General features: G+C 34.2%; 1 long non-coding RNA gene across 2 annotated transcripts in view; it reads right to left on the bottom strand.

Moving 5' to 3' along the window:
* Positions 1-21,969, bottom strand: part of LOC139076656 (uncharacterized) — a 36,424-nt gene that overhangs the window by 6,565 nt on the left and 7,890 nt on the right. The window contains exons 2-3 of one of the 2 annotated variants that reach the window (XR_011528475.1): positions 5,016-5,272; positions 2,712-2,954 (exon numbers count right to left, since the gene is read on the bottom strand). This is a non-coding gene — a long non-coding RNA (uncharacterized lncRNA). Of the gene's footprint in view, positions 1-733; positions 2,955-5,015; positions 5,273-21,969 lie in introns of those variants that run through there. The other variant, XR_011528474.1, reaches the window with a different exon arrangement.

Raw genomic sequence — 21,969 nt, 5'->3', positions numbered from 1 at the left:
TCATAGTTCAGTTCCTTAAACTCTTTCACTTGGAGTATTATTTCTTTCTATCGGGCCTTCTACTGTTGATCTCTCCCCTCGCCAGACAATTATCCACATGCTGCTCCCAATATTTAATATTCTTTACCCAGATCAAATTGGATCATTTCGTTTTTCTACCTGAGACCTCTGCCTTACCATTACCCTAAGTATAAAGTTCAAAATCTTTTGCACAAAATGTTAGGTCTTTCGTAACCCGGACACAAATTATTTCTCTACCCACGCTCCCTGCTCCATGGTTTTGTGCCAAGCACACTGACCTTCTCGTTCCGTAACACACAACATGCTTTCAGAACATTGTTCCTGGAATACCCTACTCCATCTCCTCCTCTTGGCAAACTCCCACTCATCGTTCAGCCCCAGTTCAAATGTATCTCATCCGTGGCCTTTCCTCACTCCCTCAGGCAAGTAGTTATTCTGTTTTCTTCTTCCAAAGGACTCATGTTCACACAGTGATTATATCACTGGTTACATATTACAGTAGTAATTGGTTTTGGTATCTGTCTTCTCCACTGTATTATTCATCGTGCCTCCGTCTCTAATATAATAAATGCACAATAATTTTAACTTATGTATGCATAAATGAACATTCATGCCAAAATTTCTTTTGAATATCTTTTTAAAGCCATTTCATATCTCCTTTCAGCTTAATGTTACAATGGTCAGTGTAATAATGATTTACAATAGTTCAAAATTTGGGTAAACTCCAATGTAATTTTAATTATTTAACATTAATTCATTTATATATTCTACATTTTTAATAACGATGAACACTAATATAATATGCATACCACTTTACAGGAATGTGTAGCTTCATGACATGAATTCTATCTCTTGCTCTAGATATGCTTTTGGTCCTAGTGCTCCAGGCCTTTATGATAGGTTATTAGCTATGATTCTCTTGCTATTGCTAATTCTACAAATTATAGTCTACCCACATATAATTTTTTTAAATATGATTTGTCTTGAAGAGTATAAGTATGTTATAATTGAATTAGAAAGAACAAATACCCCTCAAGGAAGATTCTATTGGCCTCTCTTAGAGAATAAAATCTATGGCTTTAGTGATGGAGTTCTGTCAAAAATATTGTGGGTATTTCAATGATCTGTTCTACCTCCTTGCAAAGGTAAAAGGTTGTATTCAGAAACACTGAAGTTTACTAGGAAATACTGTAATTGACTTCTATTCAATGGCAATTGCAATATCCTGCCTGATTTGTATCATGTTCTTTTTAATTCACTCATTTATTCGACAAGTATTTATTCAGTTCCTATACTGTGCAAGGCATTGTGCAAGAGATGCAGTCAACGGTGAATAAAGACAGACAGTGTGCCTGCCCTCACAGCATCTGTAGTCTTCTAAAACTAGGTCTCTACTGGCCAAGAGATTTGCAAAGCATTGTGTTACTAGAAATGCATCATAAAAAATTCCTTTAAGAAACAATTTAAATTTTGGATAAAAAGAGAAATCAGTATGTTACGTATAATGAAAAAAAGGAAGTTATGGAATTCAGTAGTTAAAATAGCTAATAAACAAGTCGGGTGTAAAAGATTTAAAGGGTGCATAGGAGGAGATTAGGGAAATATTATTTATGCAATTACACCATGAGATTGTCTATCTTGAAGAAAGTGCAATTTCACAAATTCAATAAACTCGTATTAGAAACGTCAAAAAGGAAAAGGATTCTCTTTTTGTTATTCTTTGCCCCTAAATAGTAGGTGTTCCATGACAGTGTGAACATATGTGTAAAACACAGCCCAGAACTAACATAGAAGCCCTTAAGCAAAAGTCTAGTTTTCAAGTTAGTTCCAGTGAACATGATCATCATGCTCCTACACCGTGTTTGATATTATTTTCTCTAATACGCATTTAGGTATACAGAGAGAAAGAAGAGTGAAATGGAAAAACAAGGCTTCTTAACGTAGGCACCATTAATGGGCTTTAAGACATGGAATGATTTACGGTATTTTTTTTAATGGAGAAACAGTCAATAACATTTAGCAGATACTCCAAGGGACCTATAATTACCCAAAAGTTTAGGAACCCAGAAAGGACAGAGAGAGATCAGAAATGAAATAATTCCAAGGCTGTAATTAAGAGTACTTTTGAAGGCCCAATTAAAAAAAAAGGTTGATAGAATTCTAAAATAAAACAGGGTATTTAAAAAAATTAATTAGCTCCCAAAAATGTTCCTATTTTGTTTAGTATTTAGAATAGAAATAAAGGGGCATTTGAAACAGGAAAGTTTTCCCTCTCATTTAGATGTTCTAGTGTTTGCTACAAACAACTTTTGGGAAAGTATTTTTAGATCTACAGCTATCAAAATCATATCAACCAAGACTTGCCTTCAGTTTATTCATAGAATCTTTCCATTCAATTCTGCTCTTAAGGATTCCTGAAATTTTAATTTGTATTCTATATCATCATTAGATTTACTATTGAGGAAAAATTATTTTTTTAAAATACATATATATCTCCTCTGCTTTTAGGTATTGCACAGAGGTCAATAAGATACTTCAGAAGCAAAAGCAAAGAGTTTAAAAACCAAATTCACCCATGTCATCATGAACTTATTTTTTCAAATGATTAAAAATGTGTTAGTCAAATTAAATGCAGTGAATGTCTACATATACACGTTTTGAAAGAGTAGTTTTGAATATAGCATACGCACCATCCATCTCAGAGTTTTGAGAGTTTACTTAATAAATGAAATACGGCTCTTCTTTACTGAAGTCACTTCCTGATAAACAGCCAAAATGAAGAAATAAATAAGTATAAGGCAGTTTGTGAATTCCAGGCTTCTTGGCTAGTCACAATTGGTGTGTTGTTATCTTGGCTTGAGGACAGTAATCGTAATTACTTTCTTCTAAACAGCTGAAGTCAATCCAACTCAGAGTGTCATAAGTTTATGGATCTGTTATAGTAAAAATTAAAATTACCAAAGGAGACAAACGCCACTGGAATAATGTTTTTCAAACCTTTGCTTTTCTCCCACTCCCCTCTCTTCTTTCATCAAATTGGAAACACTCCCAATTTTAAAGGAATCACAATCTGAATTGCACTTTCCCAGCCACTGTTTGTCCAGTGAGTTAAGCAAACACATATGTAGGCAGAAAGCATTTTTCCTTGTTATACGTATTAAAATAATGTCATATTTTTGCTGAAAAACTATGGTTAATACATCATTATTAATACGTCTATGTACATTTATACTAGACAACAGTTTCTAAGCCATGTTTAAATGATGTTATAATGGCTATGTCTTGAGTTAGAATTTACTAGATATGAAAAAAATAAATTGTTCATTTTTATATTGCTCAATTTTCAAAATAACATTAATTCAATAATACAAAATAAAATCATTTTTATGTCATTTGTTACTGTTCAAAATGTCCAATAATCCCACTGAATCTTAAAATTATTTACTTTATCAATGGAAATTGAAGAAAAAAGGGGGTATGTGCTGAATGAAAGAGAAAGAAAAAAGTCATATAAATAAGGGGAAATCTGAGCACCTTGAGGTGTTCAGCAATGAACTTGAAAATTCCAGAAAAAGAGAATCTGTGGGTTAGGTGGAGGATTTTTATCAACGACAAGGGAGCATTGATTTGAAAGAAAACTTCATCATGTGACTAAAACTTTCACCAAGGGTTATCCTACTAGGATAGATAAAAAGGGACAAATGAAATAAAAACTTTTCTCAGAGGAATATTTTGCAAGATTTTGATTATGAAAAGAGTGAAAGAAGGAGGAGATGAGGAAGATTGAAATTTCATGCCCAAAGGGCCTGGAAGGGATTGTTGAAGTCATACAAGAGAAAGAATAGTGAGAGAACATTTAAAGGAAACCAGATGGTCTAAGGTCGAACATGATGATAGCCATAGTAGTAAAGTTATTAATGCTAATTTTTAAAATTATCACATGTGTATAGTGCATTTTGTGTTGCCAGTGTTTTTGTGTGCATGTTACCTCAGTTGACTTGACAGCGAAGAGGGACGGCCATGTAAGAGCAAGAAGCTGAGATCAACCAGTCAATGGTAATTTGGACCATTAGGAAAAAGGTAGAGAAGAGCTAATACCATTTATTTAGTGCTACCCTATCTGCTTGACGTGATACATGATGCTAAGGTTTCTTTATCCCCCTGCTATATAGTTGTATAGTCTTTTAGTTGTGGGTCCTTCTAGGTGTGAATGCTAACATTTCTAAATCTCTTTTTTTTAAATCTTCACAATAAATTTTTCACACAGTTATGATGTCTCCATTTTGCAGATGAAGAAATTGAGATTCACAGAGATTTTGTAACTTGCCCAAGATCACATAACTAGGAAAGAGAAGAGCTAGCATTCATCCCAGATGTGACTGGCTAGGAAGATTTAATATATTAAAAAATCCTAAATCAATAAAAGCTGAGGGAACTTTCTGAAATTGTGACAAAAATCAAATTTCTTGGCCACTTATTTGTCATTCAGCACTGTGTTCTTTTGGTTAAAAAGCAAATGAATCAAAAATAATCCAAACAGAGTTATAGTTATAAAAAAGTTTGTAACCATATATGGTCCAGATATTAACTGGCCTTAACTGTGTGATAATCTTGCAATATATACAAATACTGGATCATTATGTTGTATACCTGGAACTAATACAATGTTATATATCAATTTTACCTTAATAAAAATAATCTATCAATTCTGTTAACTAAGAAAAAGATAAAGTTAGGTGAATACATTTATGTAGTGTGTTCTATATATCAGGTAATCATCTAAGTACTTTACAATGTAATCTTCACAATTTCTCTGATGTTGCAATTTAATTCCCTCACCTGTCTTTGCCTACCCAGGGGCTCAACAACAGAAGTAGGATACACGGTCTACATATTTCCCTTCCCTCAGAGGGAGGGAAGTGAGAATAATAATATCAGCTAACACTTTGTGTAGTGTTTCTACATATGAGCCCTAATCTAAGTAATTTACTTACATTCATTGTCAGTCCTCACAACGGCATTAGGAAGTGAGTACAATATTGTGATCCTCCTTTTATCAATAAGTGAAAGAAGGTACAGAGTAAACTAGTTTCCAGAAGTTTCCAGAGACAAAGAGGCAACAGATCTAGGATTTGAGTGGAAGTCCTCTGCCCTTGGAGGCTCCGCTGCTAGTCAACACGTTGTACAGACTTCGTGCAAGTTAACAAAGGACACTTCGTGCCCCACCATGGTTCTCGAAGCCTGCAGAGGTCTGGGGTAGGGAAAATGTTCACCATTAGGATAAGGAGCCACGTTTCTGGGTGCAAACCAGACCCTACCAACAAAACAAAACAAAAGAAAACAAAACATAACACAACACAGAGACAACTTACGTATGTTTATGTTTATTATTTATATTTTATGAATTTTTAACTAGTTGAGGAAAAAGGTATTTGGTAAATATCAAAACAAAGAGCAATTAAATTGAGAACACAGATAAATCCTGTTGATATTTTTGTATCTAGCATTGAAAAGCCAAGAAAGACCGTGAGAACATCTAATTTTAAACATTCAAAGGGTGAATGTACCTAAATATTCAGACAAACAGAAGAGAAAGAGAGGAAGATGCCCTTTTGTTCCCTGATACAGTCTGAAGAATTGTGGTTCTTGAAAATACAAATATCAATGAAATTAATACTAGCTATAAATAGCCATATAAAATCATTCCAGGATTTTTTTTTCTCATTCTGAAGGCAAAGAGATGTGATTTAGGCTTAACTCTATACTTTCTTGTCAACTGATGCTTCTTCCTTGTGTTACAATAATGATATAAAAATTTAGATTCACAATTTTAGGTTGGTACAACTAAGAACATTAAAAAGGGATACAATTCTTATAAAAGCTGTTTTTGCTAAATATAGACAGAACTGAAACACGCTAGCTAACATTTGGATTTTTATTAACAATTAACACTTAGGGGCCAAACAAATATCAGACAAAGCATACCGTACTTATCACCACTCAGCTCTTCTGTGTTAGACATTGCGAGAAGTTCCTTTGATGTTGCTAATTCCATATACTTCATATTAAAGTTATCCCACTTTTAGCAGTTACTAAACTGAACCAAATTATCCTTCCATCTCCTATCCTTTGCACATGACCACTACACAAAGCAAATTCTATACACGATAACATCTTTATTCTCAGCTGTCTGAATTTAGGAAAAAATATTTTCCTATAGATGATAACATGGCTGTCAAGGAAATACTAAATATATATATATTTGATATATATATATATCAAGAAGCTAATAATAGTATCTATGCTTTATGTGAAGGGTACTTTGAATCTTTCTCTCTCTCCTAAAATCTACTATGGTTTCATAGATCTTATATTGTGTATCAAATTTTGAAACTAATGCTAAGAAGATCTCTCATACTCTCTGCTAAGATCCTGAAAGAATTAAAATATTTTTCACCAATTTAATTTATAAATTAATTTATACTTTTAAATTTATAATTTATTACTCTCAAGTTTCTATTTGAAAAATTATAATTTGTGGACTAAATGAAGGAAGGATTAAAGTATGTCCTGTGTTTCATGCAGTGCATCATTTTATTAAAGATCTTAGACAAAAAGTAGGATTTTTCTGATATAATGAATTTATTGATTGACTCCTTCTCATGAGATAGGGCAAATGTCACTTCCTCAGAGCAATCTTCCCAAACACCCTCTATAATGTGTCCCCCTATCCCTCTCTTCCCCAACTAGTTACTCTTCATCCTATTAACCTGTTTGGTTTATTTTCTTTAATTATTTTTATCTTTTCATTTAGTATTTGCTTACATAGTAATGCTTTGTTGGCTTCCATTAAAATGTAGGCCCCGTAAGTTTGGATATTTTCTGCCCTGGTGACTGCTATCTCCCCAGTGCCTAGCAATAGATGCTCAATAAATATTCCTTGAACAAATGAGTGAATGAAAACACTAATGATAAGTGATGATGATACGGAATATTTATTTGTTTTAGGTATTTGCTGTTATTCTAATTTGCTGATGTGGCTATAATTATGTACCTATTATTTTCAGTTTCACCAATTATTGGCGGCAACTTGTAAACTTGTGCCAGTCAGATAATATGTGTATGAGCATGAAACTAAAAATCAGTATAACAGATTGAGTTATTCCAATGGCAAAATTAAAAACTTAATGTGTTTATTCATCAACTCAACAGTCAACTTGCTAGGTGCTGGGAATACAGTACAGATAAGAGGGATAGAAATATACAGAGTGTGTACCATCATGAAGCTGACAATTTGTGGGAGGGGTGGAATATAACTAGCAACAAAAGAACTGAAATTGTATAGTGTGTTATGAAAGGAAAAATGTAGGTAGGATCTCACCTCACCTAGTTGAACAGGAAAGAGGATCAGCAAGGCCCCCCTGAGAAAGTCACATTCAGGGTCAGCTCCAAGGCAGCCAAAAAGCTGCTGAAAGCCAGTTAGGACATTGTTCCAAGAAAACTGATCCAGATTAGAAATTTAATTAAATCTGAAATCAACTCTACACATACTATACTGCATTAAAAATGTTTGCTCTAAGTGTTTATCATAGACATAACTATATTATAGAGAACTAAAACAATTTATCAGCAGTATCTTCCAACTATCCTATAAGTGAAAACGTTAAGTATGACTTAAGAGCCCTTTTGACCTAATTGTACTATAATGATTTTACAGCCAAGGGGTCATCTAGCGTATCATTTTAGAGCATCCAGCATACTTTTACAAACTCGTTCGGGAATGGATTTTTCATTTTCACAAAGGGAGGCTATTGACACTTGGAAGTCCCACAAAATCATAGGGAGTCAGAGAATCCTAAGATTAAGTAGTTCATCAAAGCTAAACTTGTAAAAAACAGAGAGTAGAATGGTGGTTATGAGGGGCTGGAGAGTAGGAGTCTGGAGACCTAATGTATGCACAGTGATTATAAATAATAATACTGTATTATAAACTTCAAAGTTATTAAGAATAATAATACTGTATTATAAACTTCAAAGTTATTAAGAGACTAGATCTCAATGGTTTCCAACACAAAACAGAAATGAGAATTACATGACATGATAGAGATGTTGGCTAACATTAGGGTGGTTATCATATTGCAATATATAAATGTATCAAATCAACCCATGTACACCTTAAACTTACACAATGTTATATGTCAATTATATTTAAAATTTTTTTAAAAGATGAAGCAGTATATCAAGAATAACCGGTTGGACAGCAATGATTTAGGAAGACAGACACTGTCCGTTTTATGTAAGTACCTTAACGCGAATTGCCAAAAAAGTACCATGGTCTGAGTGGGGATTTAAATGGGTCATTTCTTTCCCTGAGAATCTCCTCCTCTTTTCATAACCAAATGGTTCCAAGCAATCAGTAAACTAATATTGGCTTGCAGGAAACTCTTCTTTTTGCTCCCTGTCCAAGAGGAGAGCCTTTTAATTAAAAAAATAATTATTTTGAGAACAAAATAATAGTTTTACTACTCCTAATTGACTTAAAGTGAACAAATACATGATCATGTAATACAAATTAACATAGATTTAAACAATTATTAACTCTCACTCTGAAGTTTGGAGACAAGTGAAAGTAAAACTTGCCAATTTTGCATTTTAGGCTGATACATTAAAATGTAGGCATGTTCTTCTTTAAAGAAATACAAAATCTGAAAATACGCTATGATTCAGTAAATACAGTTAACATTTTTCCAACACATCTGAGCATATTTCTTTTGAGTTTAAATGTGGTCAATATTTCAACATAAGAAAACACAGAACTAATGCAAATATTTTAGTATACAAGAATTCAACACAGACTTTTATAAGGAAGATGCGGTTCTCATAAGGCAGAAATGCTCCATCCCCATGATATTGACTCAATACAAAGTGTTGCCTACTTCACAGCCTCACATTTTGTTAAAAACAAAAGCAAAACTCTTAACCTCACTCTAGATCCCCGTAATACAGCAGAAGGGAAATAAAATTAAGGATTAGTGTAATTCTGATATAGCCTTCCCTTTTTGCCATTTTAAGACGATCTTGGGAAAAACTGAAAATCACAGTTTTGCAAAAAAAAAAACACACACAAAGTGCACATATTCCTTTAAAATGTGTGAGCTAGAACATTTTTCCCTGAGAACACTTTTGCCAGCTTACTTTCTTCACCCTTTAGGATGCACCTAAATAGAGGCTTTATAATCTTTGTTTTCCTTTCGACTAGGAGTACTAGGGCACCTTGCAAAGATTTGCAGCTGGCAAATCTTCCCCTAGCTTAATGAATATTCATCGCCATTTGCAAAGACAGAATGACAAGGAAAACCCTCAGTTCTTTTAACATATAACAGAGTCTGGCTCACTCCTAATGATGGCTTCCTGTATTTGAACATTGGATTACACCAGTGGAGAACTGATGACAGAAAACTCCCCTGCTAAGGGGAGGAAGAAAAGTGGTTGGAGGGATATGAACTGGTGTGATTATAAAGATCATTCTAGAAATTTAATCTCAAAAAATTTTAGTTTTGAATAACGTTTTGTTTGCTCTGGAATTGCATTGACACTCACAAATACAACTTATTGTGTTAATGTTAGGACACATTTATCTTAAAATCGATTGAATGAATTCTGAAGCAGACTAAAGGAATGGTCACTTTGAACTTCAGTAGAAAAAACTGCTGGGATAGTATACTCAGTCATTGAAAACAAGATGGCCTTCATTGTCAACACCCTTAGATCCTAATGATATTAAAGTTCTTATTTGCTTTCCTAAGTAGAAGTCCTTTTCAGATAAATTATTACTGGTGTGAGATGAGAAGCTTTTTTAAAACTCTCACTACATAGATATTGTATTACTCAGGCTTTTGGTTAACAGTATTGTTGAACTCAGAAAAAAAAGCTCAAAAAACCCATCTGTTACTGTAATGTAAAATCAAGTACAATCTCATTTAAAACAAAACAAAAACGTAAAACAACACAAAACAAGTACTCACAAACATAAGCAATTTTTCATCTTATTTCTTTGCCTTTTTTTGCCATAAAGTCTTCTTTCTTTTATATTTAAAAATGATTTGGGCTAGCCCGGTGGTGTAGTGGTTGAGTTTGGCATGCTGCACTTCAGCAGCCCAGGTTCACGGGTTTGGATCCCAGGTGCTGACCTACACCACTCATCAAGCCATGCTGTGGCTGGGTCTCATATGCAAAATAGAGGAAGACTGGCAACAGATGTTAGCTCAGGGGCAATCTTCCTCACCAAAAAAAAAGACAGAAAAGTTGTTGAAAGTAAAGAATCATTATAAAATCATATAATAAACAATAATAATGAGAAACATTAAATGTCAGAACATTCCCCAGTGAGATGTTGGCTCATGCGAAACATATAAAATGCAGTATACATTAAAAGAGGAAAAAATATGAAATTTTAAAAGTTAATTTAAAATGTCAACATGTTATTATTGAAAGGTATTACATAAATTAAAGCAAACTGTGTTTAGCTGTTAATAAAAAAGACTGATATTTAAACCAGATATCCATTATATCTAAGAAGCAACATATTCTTTCATGTCCTTATCATCATAAGCCATTAAATGATCCTTCCATGCATAGTATTCCACTACCCTGTAATTCTTTAGCAACGTTATGAGGCTGCTAAGTGTTAACACATGCACACGCACACACACACACACACAACTTTAGACTTTCCTGAATACTACAACAACAAACTATTTTTATTCAGACACTTTATACTGGAGAAAGCTATTTTTGGAATGAATCACATCCTGGTCTTCAAAAACAATGGGATAAAACTGGGTACTAAATACAAGGGCAATATTTCCACTGTGAAAAGGAAATACATGTGTGCGTGTGTGTGTGTGTGTGTGTGTGCATGCACACAAAACATTTCTCCAAAAAGCTGTCAATGATTGACTCAATTCTCCGCGTATTTTGTAATCCATTTTATCACATGAATACTGTGCTTTCCAACAATTCCAAATTATTCATTTTTATTTGCTTCTTCTGAGTTCCTCAATAAATAATATAACTATCTATTAGTGGTTGTATTTTATTTTTAAAGTAAAATTCTTATTGTTGCCAAATAAAGGATTATTAGGTTTACTATTGTGTACCTCTTTCTCCTTCTGATAAGCACTGAAATCTTCAAATCTTAGAGAAGTGTGCCCTTTGCCAGAGGAAAATGGAATTTCTTTGAATCAGATGGTTCAGGGCAGCTCACAAACAGACGGGAGAGTGTGGCTGCTCTTGACCTTCTGCCACACAGATTAGTTCACACAGGGGAGCCCGCCTCGTGCTCACTTGTTTGTGTTTTCTCTAAATGGAGGTGGTGTGGTCACGATGCATATTCTAAATGATTTTTTCCTTTTTGAAAAAATACAAAGTAGTCTTGCCAAATCAAAGTTCTAAAAATAATACACATTGCAGTGAATGGGTATCTGTTTCTAATATCAATGTGACATCTGTATTATTTGCTCTTTTTTTTTCTGACAAATAGAAAAAAAATTTATTATGAATGATGTGAACGGAAAAAAATCTAAGTGAATATTTTTCTTTCCTAGGGCAATTTTTTGCTTTCATTTAAAATTGTTCTTCCATGTTAAATATGTATTTCTGAAATTAATAGAAAATATAATTTTACTATGTGATATTCTACAGAAAATTTAGGAATCAAGTATAAAATATTCTAATTCCAGTTGGAAACATTTTTTTCCAATGTTTAGATACTGGAAGTGGAAATGATAAGATGTATTTCCAGAATATACATCCTTCATTTGCCGAGTAAATTGTAGGGATATTATGCTTGAACATTTCTTGCTTAAAACATACATTTATAAATATATTGTTATTAAAATTGAAAATCCTTTTTTGAAACAAAAATGCAGATTTTGGCTTTGTCCTTTGAAAATCTTAATTACATAGTCATTGTCCAGATAATTACTAAAAGAATTACAGAGTTGGTTAAAATAAAAGTATTAGAAACAAATTTTGTTATATATTACATTCACCCACTTTTTAGTAATCTCAGAATTTTATGTTACAACAGCCAAAAACAAAATAAAATTTCCTTAGAGAAAATGGTGAATCCATACTATGTATACGATATGCTTTTAAAACATAGATTTGAAATTAGATAATGGCCTCAGAAAGTTTGTTTTTGGTCCTGGCAGGATTAAATAATATTTCTCAGACAAGCCTTTCTACCATGATATTGGTATATAAATATCGTGTTAGATCAGTTAAAATGAACAATGGATTGGCTAAAGCTTGTCTTCAGTAATTAATTCTTATAATTGAGCAACATTGATTTTTTTGATCTTTATACCAATAAGATTTTGACATACTGGTTTACTGGGCACTATACACGTTGATTAAATTTAAGAGAGAAAAATGTAAAGAAATATAGTAATAATTAGAAAGCACAGAGCTTGACTCAAATAATTAAGAAAGTAAATATTTACATTGTATGTAGGCCATTTCAATTAGAAGAAATTTTCTCTTTTGCCTTTCAGCCTCAAAAAAATAGAAACAGAGTGGGGGGGGGGAACATGAGTAGGGAGGTGGTCATAATGTGTATTTTTTAGAGTGACCTTCTGATTGTACCCTTGTGCAAGTGTGCCTGTAATGGTAGAAATTTTTGAAATTCTCTCTGTTGGCAGTTTTATGACAGACTTGTGGGGTATTGAGGGTTTTTAGCACCTACTTTGTCTACAAATAAAGCCCCAATGCAGAGAACATTTCTGCCATTGAAACAGGAAAAGAATTGTGTTAATTTTGGCTGTAACGTCACCTCAGTTACTAGCAGAGAGTGACTTACAATTAAATTGCAAAATTTTATGCTCTATGACACGGTTAAAAAACTTAGTCTATATTGGCATGAGTACTAACAGTGCTCATTTAACAAAATTTGCCTGTTATATGATGCTATCCCCGCTCCTGAGCAGTTCAAATTTAGTAGAGGATGGGAGGGAAGAAACAGGAGACAATTCAACCAAACTTGAATACAATGTTTCAAATTATAGAAGAGAAATCTATGTAAAATGTTGGTGGTGCACCAAATAGGAAGAAGGCAGTGGGACTAGAGATGGCTAACTTATGAATAAATCACACTTAACCTTAAATGCCATGCTATAACTGGTATTTAAAATTCACTGGGTAATGAAGAGATGTCAAAAGATTTGAGTTCCAACAAGACAAATGTGGTAGCCATATAACATCTCACACTGATTCTGGGCATAACAAAGCATCTTTAAACAGGAGGAATGCTTTTCAAGACTTCAGAATCCAGCACCACCATCCCTTCAAAATCCATAGTCATGGAGACTCTTAATCTGTGCCCTCATTCTGGCCTCCCGTTGGACCCTGCTCTCGGCCTTTGCTTTCTAGCTTGAAACCTTACTGGCTCTGCCTCTTGTCAACCTGACTTCCTCACATTCATCGTGGCTAGGTTATCTGAGAGAAGTCCTGGCTCTATTCTTTCCTAGTAGTTCCCTCTTAGAGTATTATTTCCCTCAGGTGGTATCTAGTTATCTATACCACAGAGAACTGTTTCAAAAATTAAAATGTGGTAATGAAGGTAAAAGCAATATTTTTGTTTTATTCTTTTTATTTTATCTGTTATGTTGGCTGCTGTTCCTGGTACAAAGACAGTAGGTTAGTTCCTTGGGTCGCTTACATTTCTCCACTGCCAAATGCTTCCCGAATCCTCCAGCGTTCTTTCAGGCATTCTCCTCGGCTCGTCTCAGGCCATTTTGTCAAGGCCGTGTTTCTTACCTGGGCTGCACTTGCTGCCCTCTTCTGACCTACAGTCATCATGGCTTTGATTGGGCAGAAACAAACCAATTTTTAGGCTGTCTCTAGAATTAACTCTTTTCAGGCTCTACTATTGCCATCTTTTAAATTCCTGCCTATAGTAATAACTGCTGTTTCTATTATATTTAAGAAGTCTGCATATACACAATTATAGGACAAAGCACTGTAGTTGTCTACAATTAAATTAATGGTAGCAATAAAAGTTATCCTATTTCCACGATCATTTCAACTGCGCCAAATTTCAGAAATGATCTATAATTAGATGAGGACTCAGATAAAAGCATAAATAGGCATATACTAATATAATAAACACATATAAGTTTCTTATTTGAGGGTTTTCAAAAAAAAATCCTAATGTGCCATGGATATTTTTATATCCATCCACTCAACAGATATCGATGCTTATTATGTACCTACTACTATCCTGCAGAATGGATAATTTATTCATCCACCCAATCAACAAAAATTTGTTTGCTCTGTGCTCTCTACTATCCTTTAGCAGAGAAGGCACAGACTCCAAGAACTTACAGTCTAGCGAAGCAGACACATCAGTCTTCAAGTAGTTGCATTTCAAAACACAAAATGATAAGAGAGTTATGTGAAAAAGCTATAGAGTAGGGTTAAGTAATTGCGCCTACAGAAGTCAGAAAAAAAAAATCCTTCCTGGATACTTGCAATGCATTATCAAGAAAGACTAGAAGATAGAAAAACAGACAAGGAGAATAAATGGCAAATTCAAAGACATAAAGGCATGCCTTTGAAAGAAGTTATTTCTTCATGACTATTATATAGGAAAAACAATTCTGAGAGACATGGGAAATAAGGCTGGAAAGAAAGGCATGGCTCATGATGGTACCTGAATTCTTGGTAAAAAGACCTTGATTTAAACCTGTAAGCAACTAAACAATGGGCAGCCATTAAATGAGGGTTAATAGAGGAGTAACATGATCAAAATAGCATTTTGGAATTGAGTCTCTAACTACTGTACTGTTTGACTGACAGGCTGAAGTGGAGGATGATGTGACAGTGGCAATTAGAATAAAGGTGAAAAAAAGAACAGTTGAGACTTATCTAGAATGTACATGAGTTTTATACAAAACACTGGAGAATGCAAAACAAGGTGAGAGACCAGACTGCATATTTTGATCACAAGGCAATAAAACTAGAAATTGATAAGAAAATAATGAACAGAAAACTCAGATCTCTTGGAAACATTCCATATCTACACACATCCATGCAATTTTCTAAATTTTGAAGACATGAAGAAAATTTCAAATGTTTTCAAATCAGAAGATTTTCCTAAAGTTTATCTATATCATGCCAGTCAGCTCCTCCAATTCTTCATTCACTGCCCATTGCCTACTGAAATTCCGACTGGCGGGGTTCAGAATTCCCTGCAATCTCCTTTCACTTTACACATTTGCTACTCTTCCTCTCATCTCTTGTGTCAGCAAAAGTGCATTTTATTTCCCCCTAAAATCACTATGCATGTTCCTATTTCTCTTCTATCTCCATTAATTAAATTTCTGTCAATTTTTTTCTGAACTATTTTTACTTCTTTCTTAATCCTGTAATTCTCCTTGTGTATACTTTATCCCTTCTCAGTGTTCTCATACTAGTTTATTTATTCTCTGGTAAGATTCTTAACATCTTCGAGCTGTATATATAGTTTTCTTTGTGCTTATCTGAACCCTCTATCCTTAGATTAAAATATACTTGAATACATGGCTCATATAACTTACTTTTTTTTTAACCACTTGAATTTCCTAGCACAGGTCTTTGTCCAAAAATGTTTTCGGAAAATAATAACAAAGTGAGAGAGAGAGAGAGAGAAGAAAAAGAGATGGAAGGAGGCAAAAATTACTGTCTAATTTAAAAATAATTCTGAATAATAATTTAATATGATGGGATTAATTGAGAAAATGAATGTCTTTGTTGGCTGGAAGGTTTCATGGTTCTGAATCATAAGACCTCATTAGGCAACTATATTTAAAATCCCATATATTATGTGATTGTGGCTAAGTAGAATAAGTGAAATTCCAGGTGAATTACATAAGAAGATCACCTTGGAAACAGAAACATAAAACTATATGCATCTTACGAAGAGACGGTTTATAAGAGATTCCATGAGAGCTCGATTTGAAAATATGATGTTTCTGTTATGATGAAATGCTATAGCACCACGTTTGATGAATGAACACAGAAGCACGTTCTCATACAAGAACAACAAAGCCCTGGGGGGTCCATCAAGTCAAACTGATGCACCATTCAGGCCGTGTTTTCCTTATTCCCATGATATCTATCTCCTCCATTCTTCAACAGCACTAGTAACAGAAGCTCATTTTGCTAAGACGTGTCTCTGGGTAGTCTAGCTGAAGCTATTTCTCCTCTCCCTCTGTCTCCCCCAGCACTTCCCTCTCCCTCTCTCTCTCAGCTATTACTTAAGAGTGCTATAGTATTTTATTGCTTTTTTCCCAGATAGTAATATCCAATTTCTCATCAGTCCCTTATGTGCATTTCTAAACCCAAGCCCATCTTTTAGCTTGATAGAAATCAACTGCATGAGTCCAAGATTATTTACAAACAAATGCTTTGCAGTTTTAATTAACTGAAATGTTATTTACAATACCCTTGTGTTTAGGGTTTAATCACTTTATAATTGTGGGATATATTTTAACGGATGAAAGATATATCCTCTGAGAAATAACGTAAGGCTATGTATATATCTGATCTTTTATCTGACAATCAAGTCACAAAAGGCTGAATTTTTGCTCAACAGAAGATACAACTGCACAATCCCTTTTTTTAAAAGCTGATTTAAACACACATTTTGAAAAATTAGCATCCTTATTTATTAAACCTGGGCACTAAGTGTGGAATTCTAAATTTAATCCATAAAACAACATATGTATGATTATAGTTGCATAAATATATAAAAATTATAATAACAGGCATGGGAATGATAAAAGCCAAACTCATTTGCCACCTCTAGGGAGAGAAAAGGGGAAAAAATTAAGGGACTTTGAACTTCATATCATAGTTTAATTGTTAAAAATGAGACAGAAATCTAAAACAAATGTGTCCCAATAAAAAGATTTGACAAAACTGAATGTTACATATTAAAATGGCTCCTATTTATTAAAGTCTCCCTAATACCATTAAGTTCTTTACATCTACCATCATAACAACCCATAAGAAAAGTATATATTCTTTCCATTTTATAGAATAAAAATTGAGGCAGGGAAGTAAAAGAAGCTGATCAAAATTGCTCAGTAAATCAAGGTTGAACTGGGTTTGAACCCATGCATTTTGTCTCTTGAGGCCATGTTCTTAATCACTGCATTACATAATTTGTTTTATTTTGTTCTTTGTTACTTTTTTGTGTGCTTGAAGTCGTTCATATTTTTTTAATAAATGCAAAAACAGGAAAATGAGAATATAAATGTTAGTTAAGCTAAAAAATTCCATTTTTTAATGTTTACGCAGAAGCTTTGGCAACTTGTGCCATGATTTGTGAGTATATAGATGATTAGTAACAGACATTTGCAATGACACTCATTCTCATGATGTAAGTACCGTCTCACAGAAGGCTACCTTTAAGAGACACAAAGAGTAGGACTTTGGATATTTTCCTAAGAAATGTCAGAGTTCTGATTGTTTCACATATTGACACATCCATCCTTTGGACTTAGAGTCTTAGAGTATTTCTTATTTTCACCCCATGCATCTCTTTTTAAAACAATGGTTTGAGATCTTCTCAAAGGTCAATGTAGGAGTGAGGAGTATGAGATTTAGATATTCCAAATCCAGAAGGAATCAGAAGATAGGTTATTCTGAAATATTTCAGTGATGCCTAAAGAAAGCAAATTGTTCAAATAGATTTTTTCCTTATGGTATGTGATTGATTTAAATACTTTGAGCAAGTTACAGAATCAACAGCAGGATACTTCCTACTCTCAGTTCTCCTGTTGTTTCTCTGCAAAATTTTCTTTACTCTGTCATCCCACCAGTTTCAGCCACTTCGGTAGCTGTAAGTGACCAATTTCTGTTTCGTCTGCTCAGCCTGACTGCCATGCTCCTATTGTCCCCATCTCTGTGCTAACATCCAGACATTGCCTCCAGGCAGAAAACTGACTATTCTGAGGTTGTCCCATTTGTTTCCTTTATTTTAGATATTATAGTTTTATAAATTTTTGTTCAAAATCTGAAAACAGTTATTTCATATATTGACTCCAGCTTTTTAATTATTTATGGTGGCTGCCACTTCAACCAGCTATTCAACTATTTTTAGAAGGAGAAGTTGTCATTATAGAGCTGAAATGATCAGAAAAGACTCATCCTTGATATGCACCCATTATGTATATATGTGTATGTGACATTTATTAAGTTAAAATTTAGGTAATGATTAATAGTGTACCATTTCATAACCACTGCCTAATCTTGGGCATATAAAATTTCTATTAGTTTGATTTTTTCCTTGCTTTATGGATTAAGATGCTTAGCCTAAAGTAGTTAAAACACTTGCCCAAGGCCACACAGACAGGATTGCAACCCAAGTATTTTAATGCTAATTTCTGTGTTCTTTCCAAAATAGTACAATGCCTCCTAAAACAAAGGATATAAAGAATGGGCCCAGGCTATTAAGAAACATCTTCCTGTCCAGTCAAAGCTGTGGTAAGCTTAGGCCTCAACATACACACTCATATTCCATCATCAGCCTTTTATTCTGACAAGCTAAGCTACAGAAGCCATCTGGAAAAAAGAAAAGAAATTTCCCCACCCATCACTTCTTCCCACTGACTTCAATATGACCCATGAATACTGTTAACAAATACCAGCTGTCTTGACTCTATACAACATTTACTTCCTCTTTGTTTGCCTTCACTTCTTGCAACTATTTTAGGAGGGAAAAGGGTTTGAATTCATCTTGACATCCTGACATATTAAACTACAGTAATCAGTTGGATTTGCTTTATTTTGATCTCTTCAATGCCACCTGTATTCTTTTACTCACAAAAGGTTAGAAATATCAGCCAAAACAATAATAATTACTAAAGTTTAAGAAACATTTCAGATATGATATATTATTAAAAATATACTGTAGTTGTAAAGAAGTCATATACTAGAACTGAATAATGGACAACCTGTTTTCTCTTAGATCTTTAAAGTACTAGATCAGGAAAGGAAACTTTTGTCCCCTTGGTGTATGTTTATAACACTTTCAAACGTTTATAACAGTTTCTTTGTCTGTAAAATGAGTGGGTTGGATCCTTGAAGTCTTTCCGGTTCTTCGTAATTTATAATTCCACAGAGAGATATCATTCTATTGAAGGCAGTGTGCAGGCATCAACGCAGCCCTCACCTGCTCTTTGATCTGTTCTCAGTGAACACACACAGAGTCTGGGATTCACTTAAGAAAATCTGTATTGAAGTCTCCTCTTCTTGGTTAAGTACCCTTTTGCCCCTGGGAAAATTATTAACCACATTTGGGAAAACTATGAGGGAGACTATATATATGATAATAGTTCCTTCATTGGGAAAATGAAAAGGAAATACCTACATCAAAGTAAGTTTTAAAGACAAAGTAAATACATGAGAGAATACTTTGCAAGCTGTAAAGTGTTGTACAAATGTGAGGAAGTCAATGTAATAGTAATTAAGCTAAAAAAAGGAGAGAGAAAAATAAAAAAAATTAGCTTCAGCTAGACTAATCAGAAACATATCTTAGCAAAATGAGCCTGTGTCACTAGTGCTATTCAATAATGCAGGGCATAGAATCATGGGAATAAGAAAAATGGTGCATACCAATAAGACGGTTGATCTCTCTAGTAAAGAGATCATATTTAGAATACCATCTGCAATTTGATTAAATTTGTAATAATTAAATGTCATTTTTCAAGACTTGCCCAGCTTTAGCTGTGTTTCTTTGCAGGTAATTATTTTGCATGCTAAATAATTGAGTAAAATTGAAATATGATTGTAATCATATATGCATTTTTCGAGTTATTAATGATGGCATTGATTTCTGCAATTCCGCCAGGGGGAAAGCATTGTTTTTGGTTTATTATTCAGGTAAAGAGGGTAATTTTAAAGCTTTTCCCATGATCTTTCTTTTCACAATAGCTCCTACTCCACAGATTAAGAAGCCACATGGGTATTGTGCTGGTTGCTAAATATGTCTTCCAACAACTCATTACAGATAGGGAAAAGAGCCACAGGTTGTACCCACAGACCCACTGGATCCACTAGGAGATGGACTTAGTTCCAATCAACATTTATTATCTGTCATCAATAACTCCCCTCTCTGATCAGTGGACCATAATGATGGTTTAGATCTCCATTGAGTAAAGCCAATTTATTCAAAGCTATTGTTCTAGTAATCCGATAAAGGTCTGAGTATTTCCATTTTTCCAATGCACAGTAATTCTCAATAATGGTGTGTAGTCCCTTGGGGAAAAGCACAGAAGAAAATTAACGGTACATAATTGTGGTGATGTCTCATGCCCCTTTACAAGGTGACTAGCCTCACCTTTATTCATGAGGTTCTGGGTCTTTGTTCTGGCAAATGTATGCAAAATGGCTAAGTTCTTGAAACTGGACTTGAGTGCCTAGTTCAGTTCTAGAAACTGAAGAATTACCTAGTGATAAAGGAAAAACCATTCTGATATTCTTTTTTTGTTTTTGGTTGTTTTTGTTGCTGATGGTGGTGAGGAAGCTTTGCCCTGAGCTAACCCCTGTGCCAATCTTCCTCTACTTTGTATGTGGGTTGCCTCCACAGCATGGCTGACAAGTGGAGTAGGTCCACAACCAGGATCCAAACCTGCGAACCTGTGCCTCTGAAGCAGAGTGCGCAGAACTTTAATCACTTGGACATGGGGCCAGCCCCCATTCGATATTCTTATTGTCACTCAAGCCCTTCTGTCCTTTACTGACTATGCCCACCTTGACTTGTCAGTTAAGCGCTACCACTTAGTCTTTGCCATACCCACCATCTCCACTGAAATCGGGAAACATATTTTTTGACTTGATCTTGCCTCATTCTCAAATTTTAGAGAGAAAACAATGCAAACATTTTCAAGATTTTTCAATGCATTGCTAAAGGGAATGTCCTCTGAGCTTCCTGGTGGATGCGAAGGAAAATCACATGTGATAAATTCACTCTAATATTCCTGCTGCCGTAAGACTTTGGATACTCTCTTTTATGTTATGTTAAAGAGGTATATAGAAGGGATATTCTGGGCTCTAAACCTCACTGAATACAGGTTAAAGTTTCAGTCAATCAACTGAGCAAAGTATTAGAGCCACTCCTAGCTGCTACTTGAGGTAACATATTGATTCAAGAAGCTCTGGTAAGTGTACTAATACTGATAAATTTGACTCAGATGTTGTCTTTTACTCTCTTTGGGCTAATATCCCTAGAAAAATTTCAGTACATATTCTGCAGGTTCCTACCAATAAGAAATGGAAATTTTTTATATTGCAGAAATTAGTGCCATTATACTGTGTATAAGCTACCTCTTCCTAGGTTATGCATTCAAATAAAAACTGGCAATATTGTGAATTCAACTTACTTTGTAATTTTTCACCCACAGAATCAAATTTTGAGTCTTATTTTTATCTGTAGCAGCTTTGCAACTATTAGAGAAAATAAATAATTTTAGGCCAATACCAGAAGCTCTCTGGTTTTCTTACAATCACTTGAGCTGATTAAAACACTCAGCTTGACATTTTATTTTCATAATCTCTGCAGATAAGCCAAAGGCGGTTGTCCTCACCCTCCATTTAGTCACCATTTACTCTATTATGATCAAGCGCCGCAGACCCTTGTTTTCCCAAAATTTTGTCTTCCTTAGGCACTTCATACAAGACAATCACAGAAAGTAACTTGAATGACTGTTTTCCCATTGCATAATTTTGACTACCAGCCTCCAATTTCCCACTATCAATGAGGTCATCACTGCACTGAAATCCAGTTAAGTCAAATCACAAATCCTAGATGCCTAACTTTGTGGATATGTTTCCTGATCCCATTCCTCATGCCAAGAAATCTTTCCATCAACGTTCAGGCAGGGGAAAAATAATAATTCTGGA

Source organism: Equus przewalskii, chromosome 17, assembly GCF_037783145.1.
Source record: "Equus przewalskii isolate Varuska chromosome 17, EquPr2, whole genome shotgun sequence".
Classification (NCBI taxonomy): Eukaryota; Metazoa; Chordata; class Mammalia; order Perissodactyla; family Equidae; genus Equus; species Equus przewalskii.
This window is presented reverse-complemented; position numbering and strand designations above follow the sequence as displayed.